Raw genomic sequence first — 23,632 nt, 5'->3', positions numbered from 1 at the left:
CGGTGGTTGGCCATTTTCAACAGCCGCCAGCCATATTCATGAGCCATCTGCCAGCTATAATTGGACGGGAAACAGTGGCCACTCCTTGAATGCCCAAGGCTCGCCTGATGTGATTTTCAGGCGGGGCTGTAAATTGACACCTGAAACTCCAACCCAAAAGGGGTTGGAAGCTGCTTGCTTTTGAATATTGCTCTATCCACCTGTCGCAGCTGATAACCAGCAACACTTAAAGGAGGCTTCTCCAAAATGATTTTTTGACAGGGAAGGGGAGCAATTTTTGTGGGGCCCTGAGGAGCAGCAATACTTCCTGACTCGTCACGATTATGAAGTTCGGAGAGCTGTTGGTTGAAAATTAATTGGCAGCTTGCTGAGTTGATCTAATGAAGCCTGAATCTGAAATGGTTCGGGCCTTCCACCAAAGATTCCATGCAGTGCAGTAGATATACTGCCGCCCTTGAGCCTGTTTTGGCCGTATATTTAAAGTCACCCGATGTTTTCTCCACATGACTAAACCTACACTCATATTCACCCCACACTTGTTAACATTCCTTTTTAAAGCCACAGCCTGGGTCTCTTTTAAAATAATTTACAGACTGTCCTTCAACAATTACTTGTGACACAGAATTGTATGTTCTAACCTCCTCTGAGAAAAGATTTTCCAACACCACCCCCCCCCCACAATTATTTTTATAAGTATCTTAAATTTGTGTCCTTTCAGTATCATTGCATCTACCAAAGGAACCATTAATATATCCGAAATGTATTCCCCGTAATCTACAATAAACTGTACTTACCATATATCGGCTCATCCTGTCTCCCTGCAAGCTTTTATAATCTTCTGTTCTAATTTGCCATTCTCCTTTCTTTTTACTTACTGAAAGGCACTTGAGTTGTACCTTTACCTTCACCATTATAATTAGTTCCCGCTGCTGACATATGGTTACATTAGCCAATCTCTTTCCTCCAGTGAATCTTGACATGGTTCCTTTTTATTCCAATATAATTTGCCTTTTTTTCTAGGACAAGCATCATTTACTCTTTGTCCTTTTTCTTTCACTGGACCACATTGCATTGTGGTCACTGCTTCTCAAGTATCCATGTATTTTTAGCTGACCTAATTGCTCCAACTCTTTATCCAGAAATAGGTAAGGACCATTACTGTAGGTCGGTAAACCTGTACTTTTCCTCTTATACTCCAGTTCCAGAATCTGACCTGAACCTGTCTGGGAACGGCGGTGGGGGAGGTTAAAATGATCAAGATTCACAACTCAGTACCATTGCATTAACTTTTAACTATTTATTTTACCACGGATAACATACCAATGTCAGTACACTGTTTCCTTTAATTTAAGCAGTACTTGCATATGCTATTCTCTAACCATTGCATGCAGCAGTTCAAGAAGGCGGCTCAAGGGCAATTAGGGATGGGCAACAATTGCTGGCCTTGCCAGCGACGCCCACATCCCATGAAAAAATTTTAAAAACTCCCTTCAATTTCAATCGGTACGCACATACGCTGTTCCCTTGACTCTCAGTTTCAAACAGTACTCACTCCAGCGATCACGCAGGGGAGTATATTCCTATCTGTGTGGATGATCAACCCTGCCCATGGTTTTCCTTGAAAGTCGCCTTGTCTGTCCCTAAACACAGGCTTCTTATAATACAAAGATCATACTCATGACAATGATTGATGCAAGCCACCCACCACCACACCTCCCCACCCCTCCCCACCACCCTTTTGATTGTAACATCTTAATCTTGGCTGTTTCTGCAGATCTATAGAGTGCTTGATTTGATCACTTCCACATTCTGAGTCTGTGAATAGCCCATTAACACACAAAGAGTTTTGATGGGGAAAACTCTGGGTTTATCAGTATCATCAGGTTGGTGAATGAGTTTTACCTTCTGTAACAGTTTTGAGATTAACATTACCAAGGAATTTACGGTCCAGACGCAGCAGAACCACAGTCATTATTTTGTCCGTCCTGATAACAGCTTGGCCACGGGCATTCAATAGCCAGGGCAGTCACTTAAATTTGAAAAACCACGCAGCGTTGGGTGGTCTGATTGCTCCAGCTATTTCTTGGTTAACAAACTCATGAAGTCAATCCATCGTGTCTGTGTCTGTGTCTGAATAATTTCATTTCAGCTTCCAGCTTGTTTTCAGCGTTCAGTTAAAAGTCCTGTTGGTCCCTGGGATACGAAACTTGGCCCATTTCTGACGATTGTCAATTTACAAACTGCCTTCGCAGTACAGCTCCTTGAGCCTTTAATGCTGGTTTACTTTAAGTTAAATGTGTTCTTGCTACAGGACTGGCTGCAATTCTTTCCTTATCAGTTGCAACACATTGTTCTAGTGCATGACACTGCCCTCAAAAAAAACCTGTAGGCTTTTGTTCCTGGCGTAAATGTTGGGATCTGCTGACTCACTTGCAAGTGTCAAAATTTGTGGAGTTTGGGAGGCCATCTATTTTATCTAAACTGGACTGGCCACCAGGGGCGCCTCTTCGTCAGGTGCCCGCCTGCTCCACAAGGCAGAGTATGCTGCATCAAGGAGGAACTCAGGTCCCCCAGGAAAGATTACATACACATGACTTTCTGTACTTTTAAAAGGGAACTGTTACAAACCTGGGTCCTCTGCAGATACTTGTGGATTCAAGACATGCTTGTAAGTGGATCCTGCACCTCTTATACTGCCAGTGTCTACTTATATAATGGCATAACCCCGAGCAGGTAACATACAAACTGGCTAACATCTCTTTCACACATGCCCTCAGGTGTGCTTCTTCAATCTTTCAATAGCAACCCAAGAAAACGCTTCATGAAATTAAGACAGATACAAATCAATTAAGCTGCATTACTTCACACAGCAAATAAATATACAGAGCAACAATTATACTCAGTCTCACTTAATTCAATCAGTACAACCTGTCTTTGTGTAATAATATGAAATCATAAATATGCCATGCTTCCCCACATCAGTGGGTCACCTTGCTTGACTGAAGCAAAATAACACCTAAATATTCACCTGTATTCTAACTGTCTTGCTGGACTTGCTGCTTTCTGTTTGGAAAAATGTTACTGATTATCTGCATCTCTGTCTCTGTCTCTATCGTTTCAACTTCACATTCACAACCCAAACGGAGAGCTTAAGCCAGACAGACCCTGAAAGCATGCAAGGCCAACGACCTCCCAGGATAATAAATATATGACATTTATTGATGTCAAGACTGGCAAATTGCTTAGAATTTACAGTCTAAGATGGCTATAATATTATATTAATATTCTAATGTATGTTACTTAACATAGAATTACAGATTTGCTCTGCTATGTGGCCTTCTTTTAAAATTTGTTCTTGAGGCATGGGTGACACTGATAAGACAATATTTATTGCCCATTCCAAGGGGGGATTTTTATGTAGGTGACGAGGGTCTTATCAGGAGGATGGAGAGCCGGCGAGAGAACCACATTGCCTCCTTCAGGAAAGACAAATGATGAGCCAATAAGGCGCTTGAGAGGCCACCAGTGGGCCTTTCCCGGGATCAGGAAGTCCCATCTGCCAAGAGCCGCCAGCCTCTGCTCCGCAGCGCCACCAGGGAGGCAGTGGCTGCTGCTGGAATGACACTCACCAGATGTCCACGATCGCGGAGCGACCCAGGCCTGAGATAACTGATGGCGGGAGGGGTTTCGTGGGGTGGGGGGGGGGAATTGCCGGGGTGGTGGGTGCAGGGGTGTCAGCAGCAAGGGCAGGGCGATGTCTCTCAGTGGGCCTCACCCTTCAAGATGCTGGGTCCATCAATCGAGCACTGGTTTGCATGTCATGCTCCCCACATGGCGACAAACCCACCCACAACAGGGTTAATACAGTGGTGAGAAGGGGCCCTTAATTGGGCATTAATTGCCCCTTAAGGGCCTCAACTGGCGGCGGGCCGGGAAGGCCGTCCATGGGCCTGCCCGCCACTGACTTAATCGGTGTGGAGGCAGGAAAGTGGCTGTGTCCCCGCCACCCACCATCCCACTCAATTAAATGCCCTCCCTGTTGTGTGATTGCCTTTAAGAGTGATTTTCCTTTGAAATCTTAGTATGCTAATGAGCTATGCGCCCGGATGCAGTCACGTGACTACTTGTCAGATTCAGTCTGTAACTAACACCAAGAGGCAGCTTCTGTAAATAGATAGCTCTGCACTGTATATACTTGTTAGCTGTTAATAAACCTGTTTGAGATCTTCAACAACCTGGACTCCACACATCTCATTTATGTTGTATCAGACAACATAAGAAGCTTCTTATTACACTCCCCACCTCTAAATTCGCCATGGGGGAGAGCATAAAATACCACCCATAGTGTGGGACTGGAGTCACATGCAGGTCAAACAATGTAAGGGGTTTCTTTCCTTGAAGGACATCAGTGAACAAGGACTTCCTATGACAATCAGTGGCTTTAATGGTCCTTTTTTTCTAGTGCGAGCCTACAGATTACCCAATTTATTAAATTCAATTTCACTACTTTCTAGGATGATGGTGGTGATTTGTCCATTGTTGTCACTGATGACAGTCTATGATTCATCTCCATATTAACACAGGTGTGGGCATTCATATGACTGTGAAGTTCCAATTTCCATGGAAAATATTTTCTCACCCACAGGACATGTACATCGTATTGACATGAGGGATGATCTGTCCTTGATTGTCTATGGGCTCTCCATTCCTCGGCTCACTGAATACGACACTTCAAGCTTTGTGTGCCATTGTGAATCGTCTTTTGCCAGCTTTTCTGTTACAAGCATCATGGTCCTAGGTGTCCGTTAATAAGTCACTTTTTTTAGATTGATATTAAAAAAGATAACTTTCTATAGCGGCATTTGAACTCATAACCAACTGCCATCCTGTACCATAGCTAGGACAGTTCCTCATCCCCCTCCTACCCTGACTTCTTTGTCTTTGGCTTTCTACAATCTTCCAATGAAGCTCAATGCAAGCTTGAGAAAGAGGCCTTATTTTTCTGTTGTAGCCCTCTGGCCATGTTATTGACTTTAAGAACTTTGGTACTTAACTCTATCTACCATTTTCTCTCTGGCAAGAAGTGTTGGCAATGTGGGGTGGGTGTGATAGTATTTTGAGGGTTGTTGCTTTCGTGGGTCCTTGGGATTTTGCTTGACAGAGACAGAGGTGCTTTCTTCTGGAACAAAGAACAAAGAACAAAGAAAAGTACAGCACAGGAACAGGCCATTCGGCCCTCCAAGCCTGCACTGATTTTGATGCCTGGCTAAACTAAAACCTTCTGCACTTCCGGGGACCGTATCCCTCTATTCCCATCCTATTTATGTATTTGTCAAGATGCCTCTTATACGTCATTATCATACCTGCTTCCACCACCTCCCCCGGCAGCAAGTTCCAAGCACTCACCACCCTCTGTGTGAAGAAGTTCAATTGCAGTTTGCCCATTCTGTGTGGCACAATTCAAAAAGTCCCCAGGTTGGCCAGCAGGTTAGTCATGTCACCAGCTCTTTGAAACAGTATCATCTGCGAGGATTGTTGATTTCAAAAGTTCTCCTGTCACACTCAGTGCAGCGGTGGGAGGGTGGGGGGGGGGGTGGGGTGGGGGTGAAGGTTTGTCTCTTACAAAGTCAGTGGATCTCAATGACTTTTGATCACGACTATTGACAAAACCCATCTTGTTAATTGAATCAGTGAGCATTTCCATTGTCTCTTAATGCAACTGTCTCTCGGAATGCAAATGTACAATCATGTTTTAGCTGTTCAGCTCTGTGGTCCTTTTAAACAAGTTATGTTCAATGTCCAGTAAGAAGTTCAAGTAGTGTTCCATGTGATGAAATTCATATGTTTCCATTTGGCAGGTGTGGTTTCCATTATAATAATATTTCCCAGACTTAATACAGCAGACATGTTGAATTGTCTCTTCTCTCCACAGATGCTGCACAACCTACTCAGAGATTCCAGCATTTCCTGCTTTTGGTTCAGCATTCCAGCGTCAGCTGCATTTTGCTTTTTGTCTATAACCAGAGCCGTAGCCATGATAATGGCATCGAGTTTATTTTTTTCTCATAACATTTCTGCTTCTTTAACTCTTTTCACAGCCCTTTCTCCCACCTCACTGGCATCTGGGCCTTGGTTTTCCTCCAAATTCTTACCCATTTTGAGGTGATCTGGAGTGACAAACAGATTCAAATGTGAATTTTAGAGGATACTGCCTCAAATATCATCTTCTGCCAATGTGCTCCATATCTGACATATTCTGGACTGTGTAATGTAGTTTACATCTTCCCTTATGTGGGGTAGCCTGTCTTCCCTTATGAATGGTGGGCTAGTGAGAGTCTCCTTTTCATGTTAATTATTTACTATCTCATTCTCTAAACTGCACAGGTAGGATTCTTAAAGGCTTGATCCCATCGATGCTGACATTGGCATTTATTGCAACCGAGCTGAATAAATCTTTTTTTTACAGTATTTGAGAGAAAGTTCTATTCAATTTAATCCTGGATTGTAAGTAAAATTTCAGCCACTCCTAAAGCAATTTCCTTGTCATTGTTTCCTTAATCCAAAAATCCATTCCTTGTTCCCCTATCTGTGTGGTAGACTTTGATAAAGCCGTAGCCATGGAAACCAAAAATGAATGCTGGAGTATTTTTAAACCAACAGTGCAGCAGGGAATTAAAAAGCAGAACAGAGCAAATTAATTACTGGATGTTAATTATATGGTGAATTAACTTGCAACACATGCGTGTAGCCACTTATGCAATAGAACTACAAGCTTAGGAAGCAAGGTAATTATCTATCTTCACTTTCTATTTTCTTTAGTCTTTTGGCTCTGTGCTGTGCAGTTTAATACTTCTGAGCAAATCAATGACTTAACAAAATCAGTTAACCACAGTGAAAGAGGAACGTCGAGAAAAAGCTGCTAAAAGCTTTTTTGCTGAACTGCTAAATGGTACTTTTCTGTAACTTGTTTCCAATTTTTGAGCCAGTCCCAGAACTCGACAATGCATATGACAAAATGGAACTGAGCTGCAGAAGCTCCATTAAAGTAGGTCAGCAAAAACTTTGCAAACTGGGGCCAAAGTATCTTTGGATACTTTATGCCTGTCTTTTGCATAATGCACCTTGCCCAAATGGCAGATCACAACCTGAAGCAATATTTTCAAAATATGTGCAGAATGCAATGTCTTAAAGCAATAACAGGAGTAGGGCATTGAGGCCCTTGAGCCTGCTCCACCATTAAATGACTGATCTGCACCTCAATTCCATTTACCTGCCTTTGCTCCATATCCCATGATACATTTACCTAACAAAAACCTATCCATCTCAGTCAAGAAAGCTCGAATTGGCTTAGTGTCATGACAGCCTTTTGGTGGAGAGCTCCAGGTTACCACTACCCTGTACAATGGAATAAATTCTATTTTACTTCTTAGAAAAAAACATTCACCAACGTGTAAAATAATTTACAAGTAATAACTAATACTTATTTCTCCTGCTTTTCTCAGCTGATTTCAACAAATAACCTAATAGAAATCTGTGTCTAAGGGAGTGCAGCGGGGCAGGGCTTTCCACCTTATTTTGTCATCCGCCATTAAGCCTGTTCCAACTCCCAACAATAGGGTCATTTTAATGATGAGGTGAGGCAGGCTTGCAGCTGATCTTAGATCGACACCCGGCTGCTACTTTTTTTACTCTTTCATGGGATGTGGGCGTCGCTGGCTAGGCCAGCATTTACTGCCCATCTCTCATTGCCTTTGAGAAGGTGGTGGTGAGCTGCCTTCTTGAACCATTGCAGACCTTAGGGTGTAGGTACACCCACAGGGCTGTTAGGAAGGGAGTTCCAGGGTTTTGACCCAGTGACAGTGAAGGAACAGCGATATAGTTCCAGGTGAGGACGGTGTGTGACCTGGAGGGGAGCTTGCAGGTGGTGATATTCCCATGCATCTGCAGCCCTTGCTCTTCTAGGTGGTAGAGTTTTCAGGGTTGGTAGGTGCTGTCGAACAAGGCTTGGTGAGTTGCTGCAGCGTAGCTTGTAGATTTTTTTTTAGAACATTACAGCGCAGTACAGGTCCTTCGGCCCTCGATGTTGCGCCGACCTGTGAAACCATCTGACCTACACTATTCCATTTTCATCCATATGTCTATCCAATGACCACTTAAATGCCCTTAAAGTTGGCGAGTCTACTACTGTTGCAGGCAGGGCGTTCCCCCCCCCCACCCCCACTACTCTCTGAGTAAAGAAACTACCTCTAACATCTGTCCTATATCTATCACCCCTCAACTTAAAGCTATGTCCCCTCGTGTTTGCCATCACCATCCGAGGAAAAAGACTCTCACTATCCACCCTATCTAACCCTCTGATTATCTTATATGTCTCTATTAAGTCACCTTTCCTCCTCCTTCTCTCCAACGAAAACAACCTCAAGTCCCTCAGCCTTTCCTCGTAAGACCTTCCCTCCATACCAGGCAAAATCCTAGTAAATCTCCTCTGCTCCCTTTCCAAAGCTTCCACATCCTTCCTATAATGTGGTGACCAGAACTGCACGCAATACTCCAGGTGCGGTCTCACCAGATTTTTGTACAGCTGCAGCATGACCTCGTGGCTCCGAAACACGATCCCCCTAGTAATAAAAGCTAACACACCACATGCCTTCTTAATTGCCCTATTAACCTGGGTGGCAACTTTCAGGGATTTATGTACCTGGACACCAAGATCTCTCTGTTCAGCTACACTACCAAGAATCTTCCCATTAGCCCAGTACTCTGCATTCCTGTTACTCCTTCCAAAGTGAATCACCTCACATTTTTCCACATTAAACTCCATTTTCCATCTCTCAGCCCAGCTCTGCAGCCTATCTATATCCCTCTGTACTCTACAACATCCTTCGGCACTATCCACAACTCCACCGACCTTCGTGTCATCCGCAAATTTACTAACCCACCCTTCTACACCCTCTTCCAGGTCATTTTAAAAATGACAAACAGCAGTGGCCCCAAAACAGATCCTTGCGGTACACCACTAGTAACTAAACTCCAGGATGAACATTTGCCATCAACCACCACCCTCTGTCTTCTTTCAGCTAGCCAATTTCTGATCCAAAGCTCTAAATCACCTTCAACCCCATACTTCCGTATTTTCTGCAATAGCCTACTGTGGGGAACCTCATCAAACGCCTTACTGAAATCCAGAGACACTACATCCACTGCTTTACCCTCATCCACCTGTTTGGTCACCTTCTCGAAAAACTCAATAAGGTTTGTGAGGCACGACCTACCCTTCACAAAACCGTGCTGACTATCGCTAATGAACTTATTCTTTTCAAGATGATTATAAATCCTGTCTCTTGTAACCTTTTCCAACATTTTACCCACAACCGAAGTAAGGCTCACAGGTCTATAATTACCAGGGCTGACTCTACTCCCCTTCTTGAACAAGGGGACAACATTTGCTATCCTCCAGTCTTCCGGCACTATTCCTGTCGACAATGACGACATAAAGATCAAGGACAAAGGCTCTGCAATCTCCTCCCTGGCTTCCCAGAGAATCCTAGGATAAATCCCATCTGGCCCTGGGGACTTATCTATTTTCACACTTTCCAAAATTGCTAACACCTCCTCCTTGTGAACCTCAATCCCATCTAGCCTAGTAGTCTGAATCTCAGTATTCTCCTCGACAACATTTTCTTTCTCCACTGTAAATACTGACGAAAAATATTCATTTAACGCTTCCCCTATCTCCTCTGATTCCACACACAATTTCCCACGACTATCCTTGATTGGCCCTAATCTAACTCTAGTCATTCTTTTATTCCTGATATACCTAGAGAAAGCCTTAGGGTTTTCCTTGATCCTATCCGCACTGCTGCCACTGTGCATAGGTGGTGGATGGAATGGATGTTTAAGGTGGTGGATGGGGTGCCAATCAAATGGGTTGCTTTGTTCTGGCTGGTGTTGAGCTTCTTGAGTGTTGTTGGAGCTACCCTCAAACAGGCAATGTTTTTTTTTATTCATTCATGGGATGTGGGCGACGCTGGCCAGGCCAGCATTTATTACCCATCCCTAATTGCCCTTGAGAAGGTGGTGGTGAGCTGCCTTCTTGAACCGCTGCAGTCCATTTGGGGTAGGTATACCCACAGTGCTGTTAGGAAGGGAGTTCCAGGATTTTGACCCAGCGACAGTGAAGGAACAGCGATATAGTTCCAAGTCAGGATGATGTGTGACTTGGAGGGGATCTTGCAGGTGGTGGTGTTCCCATGTATTTGCTGCCCTTGTCCTTCTAGTTGGTAGAGGTCACGGGTTTGGAAGGTGCTGTCTAAGGAGCCTTGGTGCATTGCTGCAGTGCATCTTGTAGATGGTACACACTGCTGCCACTGTGCGTCAGTGGTGGAGGGAGTGAATGTTTGTGGATGGTGTGCCAATCAAGCAGGCTGCTTTGTCCTGGATGATGTCGAGCTTCTTGAGTGTTGCTGGAGCTGCACCCATCCAGGCAAGTGGAGAGTATTCCATCACACTCCTGACTTGTGCCTTGTAGATGGTGGACAGGCTTTGGGGAGTCAGGAAGTGAGTTACTCGCCTCAGGATTCCTAGCCTCTGACCTGCTCTTGTAGCCACGGTATTTATATGGCTACTCCAGTTCAGTTTCTGGTCAATGGTAGCCCCTAGGATGTTGATCGTGGGGGATTCAGCAATGGTAATGCTGTTGAATGTCAAGGGGAGATGGTTAGATTCTCTCTTGTTGGAGATGGTCATTGCCTGGCACTTGTGTGGCGCAAATGTTACTTGCCACTTATCAGCCCAAGCCTGGATATTGTCCAGGTCTTGCTGCATTTCTACACGGACTGCTTCAGTATCTAAGGAGTCACGAATGGTGCTGAACATTGTGCAAACATTAGCGAAAATCCCCACTTCTGACCTTATGATTGAAGGAAGGTCATTGATGAAGCAGCTGAAGATGGTTGCAGCCTAGGACATTACCTTGAGGAACTCATGCAGTGATGTCCTGGAGCTCAGATGATTGACCTCCAACAACCACAACTATCATCCTTTGTGCTAGGTATGACTCCAGACAGCGGAGGGTTTTCCTCCGATTCCCATTGGCCTCAGTTTTGCTAGAGCTCCTTGATGCCATATTCGGTCAAATGCTACTTTGATGTCAAGGGCAGTCACTCTCACCTCACCTCTTGAGTTCAGCTCCTTTGTCCATGTTTGAACCAAGGCTGTAATGAGATCAGGAGCTGAGTGGCCCTGGCGGAACCCAAACTGAGCGTCACTGAGCAGGTTATTGCTAAGCAAGTGCCGCTTGATGGCACTGTTGATGACACCATCCATCACTTTACTGATGATTGAGAGTAGGCTGATGGGGTGGTAATTGGCTGGGTTGCACTTGTACTGCTTTTTGTGCACTGGACATACCTGGGCAATTTTCCACATTGCAGGGTAGATGCCTGTGTTGTAGCTGTACTGGAACAGCTTGGCTAGGGACGCAGCAAGTTCTGGAGCACAGGTTTTCAGTACTATTGCCAGAATATTGTCAGGGCCCATAGCTTTTGCATTATCCAGTGCCTTCAGTCGTTTCTTGATATCACGCGGAGTCAATCGAATTGGCTGAAGTCTGGCATCTGTAATGCTGGGGACTTCAGGAGGAGGCCGAGATGGATCATCAACTCAGCACTTCTGGCTGAAGATTGTTGCAGATGCTTCAGCCTTTTCTTTTGCACTGATGTGCTGTGCTCCCCCATCATTGAGGATGGGGATATTTGTGGAGCCACCTCCTCCAGTTCATTGTGTAATTGTCCACCACCATTCACGGCTGGATGTTGCAGGACTGCAGAGCTTCAATCTGATCCGTTGGTTATGGGATCACTTAGATCTGTCTATCACATTCTGCTTATGCAGTTTGGCATGCAGATAGTCCTGTGTTGTAGCTTCACCGGGTTGACACCTCATTTTGAGGTATGCCTGGTGCTGCTCCTGGCATGCCCTCCTCCACTCTTCATTGAACCAGTTTTGCATTGCTAGATCTGTTCGAAATCTATCCCATTTAGCATGGTGATAGTGCCACACAACACGACGGACGGTATCCTCAATGTGAAGGCGGGACTTCGTCTCCACAAGGACTGTGCGGTGGTCACTCCTACCAATACAGTCATGGACAGAAGCATCTGCGGCAGGCAGATTGGTGAGGACGAGGTCACATATGTTTTTCCCTCATGTTGGTTCTCCCACCACCTGCTGCAGACCCAGTCTAGCAGCTATGTCCTTTAGCACTCGGCCAGCTCAGTCAGTAGTGGTGCTACCGAGCCACTCTTGCTGATGGACATTGAAGTCCCCCACCCAGAGTCCATTTTGTGCCCTCGCCACCCTCAGTGCTTCCTTCAAGTGGTGTTCAACATGATGGAGTACTGAGTGATCAGCTGAGGGAGGGTGGTAGGTGGTAATCAGTCGGAGGTTACCTTGCCCATGTTTGACCTGATGCCATGAGACTTCATGGGGTCCGGAGTCGATGTTGAGGACTCCAGGGCAACTCCCACCCTACTGTATACCACTGTCCTGCCACCTCTGATGGGTCTGTCCTGCCGGTGGGACAGGACATACCCGGGGATGGTGATGGCAGTGTCTGGGACATTGTCTGTAAGGTATGATTCCGTGAGTGTGACTATGTCAGGCTGTTGCTTGACTAGTCTGTGGGACAGCTCTCCCAACTTTGGCACAAGCCCCCAGATGTTAGTAAGGAGGACTTTGCAGGGTCGACAAGGCTGGGTTTGCCATTGTCATTTCCGGTGCCTAGGTCGATGCCGGGTGGTCCGTTCGGTTTCATTCCCTTTTATTGACTTCATAGCGGTTAGGTACAACTGAGTGGCTTGCTAGGCCATTACAGAGGGCATGTAAGAGTTAGCCACATTGCTGTGGGTCTGGAGTCACATGTAGGCCAGACCAGACCAGGTAAGGACAGCAGATTTCCTTCCCTAAAGGACATTAGTGAACCTGATTGGGTTTTTACAACAATTGACAATGGTTTCATGGCCATCATTAGACTAGTTTTTAATTCCAGATTTATTAATTAAATTCAAGTTCCACCTTCTGCTGTGCTGGGATTCGAACCCATATCGCCAGAGAAATACCCTGGGTCTCTGGGTTACTACTCTGGGTGACCGCTTTGCGGAACATCTCCGCTCAGTCCGCAAGCAGGACCCTGAGCTTCCGGTTGCTTGCCATTTCAACACTCCCCCCTGCTCTCATGCTCACATCTCTGTCCTGGGATTGCTGCAGTGTTCCAGTGAACATCAACGCAAGCTCGAGGAACAGCATCTCATCTACCGATTAGGCACACTACAGCCTGCCGGACTGAACATTGAGTTCAATAATTTCAGAGCATGACAGCCCCCCACTTTACTTTCATTTTTAGTCATTTTTAGTTATTTTTTCTTCCTTTTTTTTGCATTCCTTTTTACATTTTTTGCATTTATTTCATTTCATCTTAGTTTGTTCAGTTTGCTTACCCACTGTTTTTTTCAGGTTGTTTTTCTTCAGGTTTGCACTTGCTGATGTTCTATATTCAGTATATTCACACCTAATCTGTACTAATGCTTTGTCTTTCAAAACACCATTAACATATTGTTTGCCTTTGCTCTGTGACCTTTTGGTCAGCTATGTGGCCTGGTCCAATCTGCACCTTCTCCTTTGTTATCTCTTGCCCAACCCCCACCTCACTTGTTTATAATCTGTGACTTTTCTAATATTTGTCAGTTCCGAAGAAGGGTCACTGACCCGAAACGTTAACTCTGCTTCTCTTTCCACAGATGCTGCCAGACCTGCTGAGTGAATCCAGCATTTCTTGTTTTTGTCTCTGGGTTACTAGTCCAGTGATAATACCACTACGCCACCGCCTACCCTATTGGAGGATATTCCATCACACTCCTGACTTGTGCCTTGTGGACAGGCATTGAGGAGTCAGAAGGTGAATTACTCACTGCAGAATTCCCAGTCTCTGACTTGCTTTTGTACCCTCAGTATTTATATGGCTGGTTCACTTCAGTTTCTGGTCAATGAACACCCCCAGGATGACGACTGTGGGGAATTGGGCAATGGTAATGATGTTGCATGTCAAAGGGAGATGGTTAGATTCTCTCTTGTTGGAGATGGTCATTGCCTGGCACTTGTGTGGTGTGAATGTTACTCGCTGCAGAGAAAATTAGGGCTAGACAATAAATGCTGGCTTTGCCAGTGACACCTATATTCCATGAATGAATTTTTAAAAAGTTCTACTCCCCAGCTCTTTTCCCATGTCCCTGTAATGTTTTCCCTTTCAAATATTTATCCAATTCCCTTTCAAAGACCACTATTGAATCTATTTCCATCCCCCTATCAGGCAGAGCATTCCAAATCTGAAACACTCATTGCATAAAAATGTTTTCCTCATGTCACCTCTGATTCTTTTTTCAATCACTTTAACTCTATGCTCTTTGGTTCAGCTATTGGAAATAGTTTCTCCTTATTTACTCTGTCTCAGCCCTTCATGATTTTAAACGCCTCTGTCAAATTTCCTCCAAGCCTTCTCTGCTCCAAGGAGAACAACCCCAGCTTCTCCAAACTAGATATGTAGTTGTAATCCCTCATCCCTAGAAACATTCTAGTAAATCTGTTCTATACCCTATCCAAAGCATTCACGTCCTTCCTAAAGTGTGGTGCCCAAAATTGGACACAATACTCTAGCAGGGGTAAAACTAGTGTTTTATATAGGTCCTGGCTTTTGTCCTCAATGCCTCTATTTATAAGCTCGGGATCCAATATGCTTTATTAATTGCTTTGTTGACCTGTCCTGCCAGTTTCAAAGATTTGTGCATAAACACCCTCAGGCCTCTTTGTTCTTGCACTCACTTTAATCTTTTATTGTTTCATGCATTGTGAGCATTGCTGGTAAGGTCAGCATTTGTTGTGCATCCCTGACTGCCCTTTTATCATTTAGCTTTTATTTTCTCTCCTCATTCTTCCTATCAAAACGTATCACCTCACACTTTACTGTGCTCTCTTTCATCTGGCATGTTTCCATCTATTCCACCAGCCAGTCTATGTCCTCTTGAAGTCTATCACTATCTTTCTTACTGTTTACTACACTTTCAAATTTTGTTTTATCTGCAAATTTTGAAACTGTGTCCAAGTCGTTCGTTTGTACCAAAATCAGCAGTGGTCCCTGCTCTGAACCCTGGTGAACACCACTTTCTACTTCTCTCCAGTCTGAAACACAGCCATTCACCACAACCCTGTTTAATATCCCTTACCCAATTCTGTACCCATACTGTCCCTTTTATTCAATGGGTTTCAATTTTGCTAAAAAGCCTATTATGTGGCACTTTATCAAATGCCTTTTGTAAGTGCTTATAAACAACATATAGTGCACTGTCCTAATCCACCCTTTCTGTTACCTCATCAAAAAACTCAATCAAGTTGTTGTTTTTGTTGAATGATTGTTGTCTGTTTTCCAGCTTCAGGCTCTACTTTAGTCCCACAATGAAACCCAAGCCGACTTTCAGTAAATAAGCACCAGTTCAAGCAGAATCCCAGCAGTGACTCATGAATCCTTGTCACACATGACACAATCCCAAAACATTGTAGTTACAAAAGTGGAAAAGTGCCCAACCCTAGCAGCACAATTTACAGATGGAGCAGAAAGTGATGGATCCAAGTTCTTCCCAAATTAAACCCCTAACCCCTACAGTTTTAGGGCAGAATTGCATTTCAGCAATTGGCACAATTTCTGGGTTTACCATAAGGTCATAGAGCACAGAAGGAGGCCATTCAGCCCATCATGTGTGTGCTGGCTCTCTGAATGAGTTATTCATTTGGTCCCAGTTGCCTGATCTTTCCCCATTGCCCTGCAAAGTTTTCGTTTTGAAGTATATATCCAATTCCTTTTTGAAAGTTATTATTGAACATGTTTCCACTACACTTCCAGGCAGTGCATTCCAGATCATAACAACTCACTGATTAAAAACAATTCTCCTCATATCCGCCACCAGTTTTCTTGCCAATTATTTTAAATCTCTGTCCTCTGGTTATTGGCCTTACTGCCAGTGGAAACAGTTTCTCCCTGTTTTGTCTCTCTGAGCCCATCATAATTTTTGTTGGAAATCTGAAACAAGAACAGAAAATGCTGGAAATACACAGCAGATCAGGCAGCATCTGTGGACTGAGAAACAGAATTAACAGGGTGGATTTTCTGGCAGACATTGGGACCATATGGGATCCCAAGCCTGCCCATGTCATCAGCTTGCCCACCAGCGCAACTTTCCGGGAGGCAGCTTCCTAATTGGCCGCCTCCGTTCTCGCCATCCTATCAAGGATGACAGGTGGGCTCTGGAGGCCAGCAGTGATGTCAGGCCAGCAGCCCCACTAGGAGAGGTGGGTGCTGCTGAGGCAGGCAGGCGAGCGTGAGGGTACCTCAGCATGGAGGTACCCTCGGTTGCCTGCTTAGCTGTGCTCAAATAAAGAGACTGAAACCAGTAAGGACATTGTGGTGCAGGGGAAAACCTTGCGCTCGCCTGCCTACCTCAGCAGCGCCCACCTCTCCTAGTGGGGCTGCTGGTCTGACATCACCCCTCCACAGATCTAATGACAGATGGGACTGTGGCTTTTCATCCCCATGGCACCATCATTGGGGCATGGGGCCTCCGGCTCTGATGGGCCCCTGGCCCGCTGCCTCTGCACACAGTAGGTGGCCACTTAGACGGCAGTAAAATACCAACATTGTTATAAAATGAACTTTAAGTGGGGCCTTAATTGTAATAACTGGCTGCCTGGCTCTGTAGAGCAGGTAGGCAACCCGGTTCCCAATCCACCCCTGGAAAAGCTCCCTGGAGACGCAAATATATCAGGAAACCATCCTGACATGGTTCCCCCATATTTTCCCAGCTTTCCCTTTCTCTCTTGACTCCAACCCCATCTGCACGGGGCCAGGAAAATTTAACCCAACATTTCAGGTCATAGACCTTTCATCAAATCTGGAAAAAGTTAGAGGTATAACAGGTTTTAAGCAAGCACAGAGACAGGGAAAGGGAAAGGGAGAGGAGAGGAAAGAACAGAAGGGAAGGTCTGTGATAGGGTGGAAGACAGGAGTGATTAATTGATAAATGGGGTGATGATGCGAGGCAAAAGAAAATAGTAAAGGGGCAAGTAATAAAACAAAAGATGGGTCTGGAGGAGATGTAAATGGAAATAGCAGAATAATTGCCAACAACTGCTGTCTGAAAAATGAGTACAGTGGTTATGAACTGAAGTTATTGAACTTAGCCTTCGGAAGGCAACAAAGTTGTGCAATTCCTTGAGCTTACTTTGCGCTTCATTGTAACAGCGGAGGAGGCTGAGGACATAGAGCTCAGAATGGCAGTGGAGCAAAGAATTAAAATGACAGGCAACTGGAAGCTCACGGTCATGCTTGTGGACTGAATGAATGTATTCCACAAAGTGGTCACCTAATCTGAGTTTGGCCTTCCCAGTGTAGAAGAGGCTGCATTGTGAGCAGTGAATACAGGATACTAAATAGAAAGAAGCACAAATAAATTTCTTTTCACTTGGAAGGAGTGTCTGGAGCCCACTACAGTGGGAAGGGAGCAAGTAAGAGGACAAGGTGTTGCATGACCAGCACTTTCATGGGAAGATGCTGTTGGTAGGGGTGGGGTATTAGGGCTGATCGAGGAATGAGCCAGGTCATTGTGGAGGAAACAGTCCCTTTGGTATCTAGAAGGGGGAAGGGAGGGAAGGGAAGATGTGTTTGGTGGTGCCATTACTCTGGTGACATCATGAATGGCAGAGCACGATCTGTCAAATGTGGAGGTTGGTGGGGTGGAAGATGACGACAAGGGAAACCCAATCAAGCTTCTTGGAGGGAGGCAAAGGGGCGAGGGCAGAAGTGTGGGAAATGGCACGGTCATGGTCAAGAGCCCTGTCAAGCACGGTGTAGGGGAATCCTTGGCTGAGGCAGGAAGGCATATCAGAAGCATGGAAGATGACATCGCCAGAACAGATACAACAGAGATGGAGAAAGTGCGAGAATAGAATAGAATCCTTATGGAAATTTTTACAGCCAGAATTTTACACGGCCCCTCCCCACCCCCTGAGGGCGAGCTAGGAGGCGGGGGAGGGGTGTTGTAAAATCTGTTGGGATGGCGGGGGATGCCATGCCCGCCACCTGCTGCCCCTGTTGGTATCTTGCCAGCAACGGGGGAGGTGGCAGGCATCTTGCCCCCTCCCTTAGGCGAATGAGACCCTGAAGTGGTCAATTAAGGGCCTCTTCCTGCCGCTGCTGGTAGTATACCAGTGGTGGATGTGCCCCTCACCATCTGGGAAGGCCGCCCAGTAATACTTCCTGATTGGAGCCCCCTCGGTGGCACGGCCAGCCCCTCTGGAACACCACCCCCCCAGCCCTCTCGATTGGCCCACCCCGCTCCTCACCAGGGCCTGATTGATTCTAGCCAGCACCAACACCTCTTACCTGCTTCTGTGGCTGATGTCCGTGGTGCTGCTTCTCGCTGGGTGCAGTCCCAGCCCTCTGATTGGCCGGCAGCTGTTTGGAGGTGGGATTTCTGGCCTCAGATGGGTGGAAGCCACATTTGCACGCAAAATGCGGTTGTGACTGCCAGGGCTGGCGGATGCGGTCTCGCCCCCAGCTTTCCAGCTAGTGTGTGGAGGCACCACCTCCTCGTGAAATTCTGTCCATTTGTTTCAAGGATTAAGTATTCTGATTAATTGGCTTTTCCGATTCCAATAGCATGAAACATAAAGAATGCGATTACTTTGAAACTGGATTCTTTCTTTTCACTAAGTGCCAGGTTACCTCAATCGGTAGTACTCGCAACTCAAAGTTGGAAGGATGTGATTTGATTCACACTACAAATTTGAACACATAGTCAAAGCTGACATTTAAAGGCAGTACTGTAAGGGTGTCACATTGTCAGAGGTACAGTCTTTCAGGTGATACATGAGTCTAATCTCTGGCAGATGTACAAGATAGCACAGCATTCTTGAAAGAAAAGTGTTATGATCTGTTGGCCAACTTCAATCAACACCATTGAAAACAGATCATCTGCTCATTCCTTTATTTTTGTTTTGTTTCTGGGACTTTGCCCTGTGCATAATTTGCTTGCTTACATAATTTCAAAGGTAATCTGTTGGATGTAAAGCACTTTGAGCCAGTCCGAGAAAGTGCTATATTAATGCAAGCTCTCTCTTTACCTGTCATGCAGTGACTATGCAATGGACTGACAGACCAGAGATATACTAGTAGCCGAGAATTGATCGACTTCTCAGTGGAACTGTGTACAAAGAAGCTTTATGGACATCTGTTAGGACAGATATGTAGGGCTCCACTTTGCAGAGGGAGCAATTATTCTCTCGTGGCATTAAAAAAATTTAATGTACAACTGTGGCAATGGAGTTATACTAGAGCCAATGCAAACTCAAACCAGTATAGGACTCACTCCTGCAAAGACTTTCATATCATTTAATGCACTGGGCAACAGTTCTGGATCTGGGGCCAGATTAATATTGCCACGTTCATATGAATGCACATCCAAAAATTAACATCAGTATTAATGCAGTCAAAAATTAACATCAGCTGAAGTACAGCGACAGACCTAGAATGCAGCAGCAATTAGATTCCTCCCTCCTACAGGCTCAACTCTTAGTGCGTAATTTTAACATAACCCACTCAGCAGAAACTCGGATCAGATCAGCTGCCCCAAGTCATCGGAAACTAAAATCTGGTGGAGTGTAAAATGGGCAGTCAATCCAATCCTGTTTTTTCCTGCCAGGTTAGCCAAGGTTACAATTACACCCTTAGTCCCATCTAATTCTTTTAATCTTACTTTTACTCTCTTTGTCAGAGCCAATTGGAAAGTTAACATGCCAGCTGAAATATTTAATAAAAAGATAGTGAGCTGACAGCTGCAGCATAACCTTTGGTGAACAATTCTGTTTAGTTAGCCTTGACCTTTCTGTAGCTTCCCAATCAGGAGCAATGTTAACAGTCAGTACCTGCTGTCATGATAGCCTAGGATCCGGGTGCCGAAGACAACAAGTTGGTTGATTGGCATCTTTCCATCTACGAATGATGGGGCATGCAGCAGGTGGGGTGTCTTCACTTGGTGCACCTTTGCTGATGGCTGTAAAGGCCAATCCTTGAGAGGCAGTTTCTGCCACAAGTGTTAAACGTGAACCTGCCAAGTGATGCTGTGAGTTGTTGTTATTGACATTGGCGTCTGTTGTCAAGCTGCTGCAGCAACAGGTCATGGTGGTAGTGCACACCAGTCCACAGGATGTGTCACCATTTCCCTCTTTCGCCAGCGAGTGACTCCAAAGTGGGATAGCGGACACTTAGAACCTTCATGTCATGCTTGCAAGCATCCTTGATGCCCCACTAGTCATCTGGCCCAGGCTACCTCACCATACAGAAGGTCCTTGGGTATGCAACTGTCTTCCATCCTGCAGTTGTGTCCAATCCACCGACGTTGTCTGTTTGATTAATGCCAACACACTTGGGTGCTCTACTTTTGAGAGGACTGCCACAATTGTGATTTTGTCTTGATATCAAGCTTTGAGAGATCTTAGATTAGATTAGATTAGAGATACAGCACTGAAACAGGCCCTTCGGCCCACCGAGTCTGTGCCGAACATCAACCACCCAGTTATACTAATCCTACACTAATCCCATATTCCTACCAAACATCCCCACCTGTCCCTATATTTCCCTACCACCTACCTATACTAGTGACAATTTATAATGGCCAATTTACCTATCAACCTGCAAGTCTTTTGGCTTGTGGGAGGAAACCGGAGCACCCGGAGAAAACCCACGCAGACACAGGGAGAACTTGCAAACTCCACACAGGCAGTACCCAGAATCGAACCCGGGTCCCTGGAGCTGTGAGACTGCGGTGCTAACCACTGCGCCACTGTGCCGCCCTAATCTTGATAAGGAGAAAGACACAAAGAAGGCAGAGCATGACGGGCCCCCTTTTTATTTTTGGTTATTTTTTCTTTTTGCTTATTTTATTTTAGTTTGTTTCATCATTTTTTTTTTACCATGTTCCTGCCCGCTGTTTTTTTCATGTTTGTGCTTTGGGCCAGGGCAGTTCAGTTTTTTTTGTCAATTAACACCCTCTCTGCACTAACACTTTGTCTTTCAGCACACCATTAACATACCATTTGTCTTTGCTCCATGACCTTCTGGTCAGTTATTCTTTGTGACCTTGTCCAATCAACACCTTCCCTTTTGTTATCCCTTGCCCTGCCCCCGCTTTATTTGCTTAAAACCTAGTACATTTCTAACCTTTGACAGTTCTGATGAAAGGTCACTGACCTGAAACGTTAACTCTGCTTCTCTCTTCACAGATGCTGCCAGACCTGCTGACTATTTCCAACATTTCTTGTTTTTATTTCAGATTACAGCATCTGCAGTATTTTGCTTTTATATTAGTATATTACTAAAGAAAGTGAACATAGATGTAGGTAACAAGAAAGCGTTGTATCAAACCGACATCAGGAAAATAAAGCTGGAGTGCAATCTTTAAGGAATCAGTCATGAGAAATCACAGGATTCGACTGAGGCTTAACCATGGAGATTGCTAGTCCAATTAGGAGCATCCAACAGTGGCACACGATAAACCAGAAACCACTGCAACTCGCAGAACAAATCGTTTCAAAGAGAAATCATGGGCCCTGAATTTCTTTGTCAACTTTAACACTTACACCATTATTTTTCAGTTATTGTGCTAATAAAAAAAATTGCGGGAACTCACCTTTACCACATTCTGCCATTTATGCATTCGTAATACACTAGAGGTGAGTTTCCATGATCTTTCTGTAGCTTTGACATTCCACCCGCCCATGTTCTGTGGATATTGTTTGCATAGGATCACCACTCACCCAGTGACACAGTCTGAGTATTTCCTGTTTTTACATAGGAACATAGGAGCAAGAGTAGGCCATTCAGCCCATCAAGCCAGCCCCACCATTCAATACGATAATGGCTGATCATCCACTTCAATGCCTTTTTCCCACACTATCCCCATATCCCTTTATGTCATTTGTATTTGGAAATCTCTCAATCTCTGCATTAAACATACTCAATGACTGAGCTTCCACAGCCCTCTGGGGTAGAGAATTCCAAAGATTCACAACCCTCTCAGTAAAGAAGTTTTTCCTCATCTCTGTCCTAAGTAGCTTCCCCCTTATTTTGAAATTGTGTCCTCTGGTTCTAAACCAGGGGAAACATCTTACCTGCATCTACCCTGTCTATCACTTTCAGTATTTTGTAGGTTTCAATGAGATCACCTCTAATTCTTCAAAATTCTAGAGAATACAGGCGCAGTTTCCCCAATCTCTCTGCATAGGACAGTCCCGCCATCCCAGGAACAAGTCTGGTGAACCTTCATTGCACTCCCTCGAAAGGAATAATATCCTTCCTAAGGTAAGGGGACCAAAACTGCACACAGTACTCCAGGTGCGGTCTAACCAAGGTTCTATACAATTGAAGCAAGACTTCACTACTCCTGTACTGAAATCCTCTTGCGACAAAGGCTAACATACCATTAGCCTTCCTAATTGCTTGCTGCACCTGCATGTTAGCTTTCAGTAACTTATTGACAAATAGGTCACTACTGCTGTCTGAGGAAGTTAGACCTATATAAAATAGACACAGCTGCTCCCCCAGTCATCTGATTCAGGCAAAGGCAAAGACATTCAGAGCATTGAAGCATCCCCAAACTTTGCTTGCCCATTTTTGGCTGCACAGATCTTTCCCCATCCTTTTTTCTCCTTAGTTTTGCTCACAGTGACTCTATCAGTCTCACCCTACCCCCAAATTTTCTGACCACCCCCAATACACTCACGCAACTCTTGAGAAGGTATGGTATTCCCCATGGGCATAATTCTCCATGCCATCCTTTTGTAGGAGGAGGAGGAACAGCAGCATGTGCAGGTGCATTGGATAAGGCGGCATACAAGAAGACATTGGCAATGACTGCCAGGCCACCTCTCTGCAGGTGGTATGGTTGTCACTCCTGGATGGCTGCTCCTTGTTACACCTAGTGGGCTGTTTCTCGTGCCTTTCATCACTTCCAGGAGGGTTTGCATGAATTCATGGTCCTTTGACAAATGCTAAGCAGTCTTGGTGTTCATTGTGGGGACAGTTATCCTGTAACTGTTCTTGGTTCTGTAAAAGGCACTTCAGATGAGTGGATAAAATGCAAAGTGGTCAAGGAAAGAATCTCTTCCGCCTTCTCCTCGTTTCCAGGTGCTCTAGTGAAAACTGCAATCTTTACAGAGACTGAGCCACTTCTGTTTCCTGGAGCCTGAACTGTTCACTGCAATTATAGAATGCAATTGTGCTATTAGTGTCTGCTGTGACTCAGTTGGTAGTGCTGTTGCCTCTGAGCCAGCAGATTGGAGGTTTAAGTTCCACTCTAGTAACTTGAGCACAAGAACCTAGGTTGATGCTCCATTGCGGTAGTGAGGGAGTGCTGCAATATTGGAAGGACCATCTTTCAGATGAGATGTTAAACCAAGGCCCGATCTGCTCTCTCAGGTGGTCATAAAAGTTCCGATGGCATTATTTTGAAGAGAGCAAGAAAACTTTCCTCAG

At 45.0% G+C, this 23,632-nt stretch overlaps 1 long non-coding RNA gene across 1 annotated transcript; it reads left to right on the top strand.

The window, feature by feature from the left end:
- The first annotated feature begins 6,694 nt into the window (after nucleotides 1-6,694).
- Nucleotides 6,695-19,314, top strand: LOC137369530 (uncharacterized). The gene is made up of 3 exons (XR_010974963.1): nucleotides 6,695-6,785; nucleotides 13,797-13,954; nucleotides 19,236-19,314. It is a non-coding gene; the product is annotated as an uncharacterized lncRNA (long non-coding RNA).
- The last annotated feature ends 4,318 nt before the right edge of the window (nucleotides 19,315-23,632 follow it).

The sequence above is a fragment of the Heterodontus francisci genome, chromosome 5 (assembly GCF_036365525.1).
Source record: "Heterodontus francisci isolate sHetFra1 chromosome 5, sHetFra1.hap1, whole genome shotgun sequence".
Taxonomy (NCBI): Eukaryota; Metazoa; Chordata; class Chondrichthyes; order Heterodontiformes; family Heterodontidae; genus Heterodontus; species Heterodontus francisci.
The sequence above is the reverse complement of the archived record's forward strand: the minus strand, read 5'-3'. Positions and strand labels throughout refer to the sequence as shown.